At 49.6% G+C, this 5,606-nt stretch overlaps 1 long non-coding RNA gene across 1 annotated transcript; it reads left to right on the forward strand.

Moving 5' to 3' along the window:
• Positions 1-238: 238 nt before the first annotated feature.
• LOC126045102 (uncharacterized) lies at positions 239-3,963 on the forward strand. The gene is made up of 4 exons (XR_007507907.1): positions 239-447; positions 1,229-1,313; positions 1,875-2,084; positions 2,680-3,963. It is a non-coding gene; the product is annotated as an uncharacterized LOC126045102 (long non-coding RNA).
• Positions 3,964-5,606: the final 1,643 nt, after the last annotated feature.

Consider the following 5,606-nt stretch of genomic DNA (forward strand, 5'->3'; position numbering starts at 1 on the left):
GGAGAGGCCGAGGCCGCTGCCCCCCGCCCCGCACCACCGCTCACCACAGCACGCCGCCCGCCCGGGCCGGACCGTCCCGCCACCGCCGCCGCCGCCCCTATATAGGCGGCCGAGGGAGGCGGCGCGGCCCCCGCCGCGGCCCCGGGGAAGACGCGGGCCGGGGAGGCGGTGGGCGGGCCGGGCCGGGCCGGGCGGCCTGGGGTGCCCCCGGCGGCTGAGCGGCGGTTCCGGGCGGGCGGGCGGGGAAACGGCCGGCGGGGGGTCGGGGCCGGGGCCCGGTTTTTGGGGTCCCCCGCCCCAAGCCTGCGGCCGGGCAGCGGCGGCGGAGCCCCGGCCCAGGCGGCTGCCAGGCCCTGCCTGGCCCTCGCTGGCGTCGAACAGTGCTTTTTTACCTCCCCAAAAACCCGGGAGCGGTGGGCTTACTGGGCAGGACCGACCTGTTTGTGGGTTAGCACCGCAGCATCTGTTTGTTTTGGCTGGGTGGGTGCGTTTTTTTTATTTTTAAGAAAGGATTTATTTAGGAATTCAGTAACCTGAAGTAACGGCAGCTTGTGTAGAGAGGGGAACCACGGGGAGCATCCGTCCACCCGGCAGCTGCGGCCCGGCCAAGGGGCCTTTTGCCTCCTGCTCCTTTGCAGTATTTGACAAATTGTTTAAATGTCATTCTTTTTTTGTACCATATGACTGAATAACAGTTACGTAAACTAAAAATGACTACTCCCCCTTTCCCAAAATATAAAATTAAGTTTAACGTACGTGTCAGAGGACTAAGCCATTCCAGTCTGGAGCTGTCTTACACTTAAAATACAGCGGTCTACAGTCTTCTGTCTAAACTTAGAAAGATATACCTGGCATCTTGGATGCTGACTAAAATAAAAAAGATTTTCTTCTGCCTCTTTAGTTGGATTGAATAGCTAAATAATCATGGAGATACAAATAAAAAAGGTGTCCCTGTTCTGATGGCTGCTAAACCCTCTAGCTTTGCTGGTGCGTGAACGACAGTGATCCGTAGCACATTAAACTGGACGTGGACAGACATTCATAAGACATTTGCTGCAGATCAGCAAGAGACTTCTCCTAAGCTGAGGCGTCACTTTTGTGCTCCTAGGTTCTCGGGAATATGAAATGGCATACAGTGGCTTGAACCACTGTGATGTGCGCTAATACCGCTTCCCTCAGCTGAAACTGCACAGAACTTTTTTCTTTTTTTTTTTTTTTTTTTTATTAGCAGTTAACTGAAGTGCTTGAAATAAGGCCTATCAGAAGCAGTAGGACAGCTGAAGGCAGTAGGACACTGTACAGCCTGTGGAAAGGTGAGCAGTAGCTATAACATGTATCGCTGATCAAGTAGTACTCCAGATACTCTGCCAGACCAGGCAGTGTTTCTGGGAAGCACTGTACACCTGCAATCCCTGCTGAGATGCGTGGATTGAGACATGCAGACCTACATATTTCAGCTTAGATCCGTGGTATTTTCCCCCAATTAAAACTGATGGCTCCTACTTTCAAAGCCCAAAGCAAGGAAGAAGCAGCACAAATACCAGAAAGTTAAATGTACATTTTTTTCCATCACTTTTGATTAATTGTAGGCTATGATTTTTCCATATGGTTATTTACTTGAAACATTCCTTTTAAGTGATTTGGGGCTATTCTTCAAAATATGGCAATTGTTAAGGAAGAGCAGGCTAGGTTACAAATGCTTTTAGAAATACATCGAACTGTAAATGACATTATTGCTTTAATGTAGAAATAATTGCAGAGTCTGTGGTAACCAGTTAGTGATTGTTAGTTGTGCATCTCAAATGACCTGAAATACTTAGACATTACTATTTAGTTGGAAAGAATTTTGACCTGTGTGCTGACTTCTTTTTTAGCAGGACTGCAGCGCTGTTGGAAGATCCAGCTGGTGAAAAACATCTAACCCCTAATGCCGTGAAGCTTGTGACTAATACTCCCTTAAACCACGTGCTGCCTGCTGAAACATCAGGCCTTGAGTATTTCAGGCTGCTGCTTCATAACCACGTTCTCGGGCAGACCACCAGGCCTGATCTGCTTGTTTGGACCCTGTGCAAAAGATGGAGATGGTGAGAGTGCTTGAAATGTTGCCCGGGAGATTTTATAGCTGCGAAGGCAGCACTACAGTGAGCGTATTGCCACCACATGGCTATTTCTGCTACCTGCACCTGTGTCTACGAAGCCAAACTGTACTTTTTGCTCCTCCACCAAGCTGGTGTGGAGGTCCAAATGGGCAATTTGTTTGGAGCTCAACTTCAAGCTTGCCCTCAAAGGATTTAGGCGGGACAGAAATGGGACACGTGTGCAGAGAGCTTTGCAGGAATGTGGAAGTGCTTTCTGGGACTGAAGAGGTCTGGCTTAGGTGTGGGTGATTGGCTTTGGGACGTGATGGCCCACTGTGTGTTGGGAGGGGCACAGCCCCTCTTGAGCAGAGTGTTTCAGCACTGGAGGGATGGGTAACTTCTGGGAGCTGAAAAGCTGGTAGGGGGATGTCATGGGAACTTGTCTGACACAGGAGTGGGAAGGGTTTCCTTGCAATGTGCATTCCCTTCCATCCTGCGGGATACCAGCAGTCCAAGCCTATCTCCTGGGCCCGCCATCTCCAGCCAACCACAGGCAAACAATTTGCTCCCTGAAAGCCAATTTGCCTTTCCTAATTCTTAGGGAAATCCTCATTGCCCGGGAGGATGAACGTCAGTTCTTTGCAAATATCATCCCAGAATAGCAGCCAGAGCTGCAGAAACAAGACCATCAGAACTCACCCAGCACCTTGCAGTGGACGTTGTCCAGACTGGAGAGGTGGATCAAGCAGTACCATACCACACGGGGGTTGTACATGGAGGAAAAGTAAGATGGCTTCTGCATGTAAGGCCTTACACAGGTGATAGTGATCTGCGTACTGATGTACTACTGTCAACTGCAAGTGAGGGGACAGCGAGTAGGTTGCACTCAATGAAGTGAAGGTTTGCGGTACAGCGTTGACCTACATGTTTCAGAAGGATATTTGGCCCTAACCTAATGCAAAATAGACCCCCCAAGTCAGAGGTGAGGAGCCTCAGCACTAGACATTTCGGTCTGCTGCTCTGTTTGTGTTGCGCCAAATTAATTACTAGCGTAGACGGTCCCACCACCTTTGGAATTCTAGAACTTCCTGGACTGTGGCATCTTCCTAGTAAACGTGGAGATTGAAGACCTTACTACAAATCTATCTGGAAGCACAGGAATGAGCGATAGTGCAAGTCTGAGGGGAAAAAAAAGCCCATGTTCTCACTATAGGGATCATTCTGAGAGAGAGGAGGCTAGCTGCAGCCACCATTTTATCACCTGGTATTTGCTCACTGTGACTCTCAAACAATGGAGAACATGCAGGTAAATGGTGCAGCTGGGCAGCGCAGGATGCACTGCTGTGTGAAAAGGCAGCTGAAGACCACCAAAATAATTTGGAGCAGATTGGATAACACAAATATTGCTGTGACTACTGATTCCAACAGGAGTGAAAATGTCAGAGGTGTTCAGCTGTGTTCAAGGATTGTGTTGATATGGTCTGATTTACAGCAGAAATAGGTCTTTGGAGGAATGTGCCTTTGCAGTGTAAGAATTGTACTTCCAGCTTCTGTTTTCTATACTTTGACTGCACAACAAATTGTTTTTTTCTTAGGTGGCTTAATATTCTTGATAACTACCAGTTGCTATGGAGTTACGTGAGCCTTTTCTGCCTGTTTATTAGTCAGCTGCGAATACTTACCCTTAAAATCTTGTGCAAAACCAGCAACCCAAAAGACCAACATGCAGAGCTGAAAATGGTATGTTTCTTGGACATTTTTGTAAGACTTCTATCCATTTTTTTAATGACTAATGGTTCAGGCATGCAATGGAGTTCTAGAGAGTTAGTTACTGAATATCGACCAAACTCTGGGAACTGTTTTGGTACATTGCCTAAGCCAGGGCAACGCGATATTACCAGGCAGCAGCTCACAGGGAAGGAGGGTTGTGATGCAAAAGAGTGGAATTTTAGGAGTAAAAGTCATTTGGTAGTGAAGTTACCTAGATTGAAAGATCTGTGTGTGGGAAATATGGGGCATTTGTGTACCAAAGGTAAAAAAGTCACTTGGAAATTGGCTATTGCATACAATAGGAAAAAAGAAACCCTTGTAGGACAAAAAGCACACGGACGAGTGAGTATTGCCATAAGTCATACAGTTTGAGGAAACTGGCCAACAGCAGCACTTCCCAGTTCACTGGATTTTTGTTTTCAGTTTGGTTTCAGACTGATTTGAGCCAGACCCAGTATTTTCCTTCCACTTCTGGTACATCTGAAGTTCCTGTGATCTTTTCCAGCTGGATCAGGGTTCCCGTTAGTATTTGTGCTCACAGCAGGAAGCCATTTTACACAGCAACAGGTAAAGGCCTCAAGGCAGTTACGCTGTACGTCTGTCCCCAGGCTGGACACCCGAAAACCATCACGGGCATATCCTGGAGCAGAGGCTGGGAAACCACCAGATTTCATCTCCTCAGTATTTGTAAGCCCAGTTGTTCTTTAGTTGTGGACAGATTTTGTCCAGAAAAAGAAAGTTGTCTTCCCTTGCTGGCCTGTGCTTCCTACGTGGTACCTCTGAGCTGCGGCTGACATCTGCTACCCGGCTGGAAGGGAAGCACAGGCGAAAAAGCGCGGCAGCTGTGCCGGACACAGAGAGGGGCTCCACGCTCCTCCTCGGGACCTGCGCTCCCTCTGCAAAGGGCGAGAAGCGAGGCAGCGAATAGGAGCTGGCTGCCGAAACCCCCCTGTGGAACCAGCCATGCACTGAAAGCACGGTACAGGCTGAAACCCAAGGCCCAGTGGTTTATATTTAATGTTTTCAGTACCACGAGCTTTAAGGAAAGGCGAGAGGCACCTGAATTGGCTGGCTATAAAGGAAGTTACTTTTACGTTTCTGAAAGCAACTTATGCCCTGAAATACAAGCTCATCTGCCCTTTGGAGGGGTAACTTTGCCGTTCAGATACCCTGATAGCACAGTTCTGGGTGCTGCTGGATGTTTCATGTTGTCCTCGTCTGTACTGCAGACAAGAGTCTAAGCAAAGACGCTTCTGGGAACTCAAATCTGTTGAAATCTCTTAAATATCCAGAAATAGGTACTTAACGCTCAGGAAACTGGCACGGGTGCGCCATCCTCCCAGAGGAGCAGGACTGGTGTCCCTAACGCAGAGCCGATTTAGTGAGTATTCAGCGATGCAGATAACGAGAACCATCTTTCTAGACGTATGAACTTAACAAACCCAGGTGTTTTTGTTTCCTCCGCCAAACCCTCAGAGGCAAGCGCTTTGCGGCCCCAGCGGAGGCCCTTGTGGGTACCAGGTCTTCCCCAACCGCCAGCTGCTTCGCGAGGGCCATCCCAAGACTTGGTTGGCGTGCCCGCAACTCCTGGCGCCGAGGGAAAACCCGTCGGGAAACGGCTTGGCTGGAATCGGGGCGGTTTGGGGGCGCTTTTTGGGGGAGGACCGGGCGGAACGCTGGAGCGCGGAACGCTGGAGCGCGGCTCCTGTTCCCAGCCGGCAGCGCCGGGGAAGGAACGGGCGGCGCCGGGACACGGAC

The sequence above is a fragment of the Accipiter gentilis genome, chromosome 13, assembly GCF_929443795.1.
Source record: "Accipiter gentilis chromosome 13, bAccGen1.1, whole genome shotgun sequence".
Taxonomy (NCBI): Eukaryota; Metazoa; Chordata; class Aves; order Accipitriformes; family Accipitridae; genus Astur; species Astur gentilis.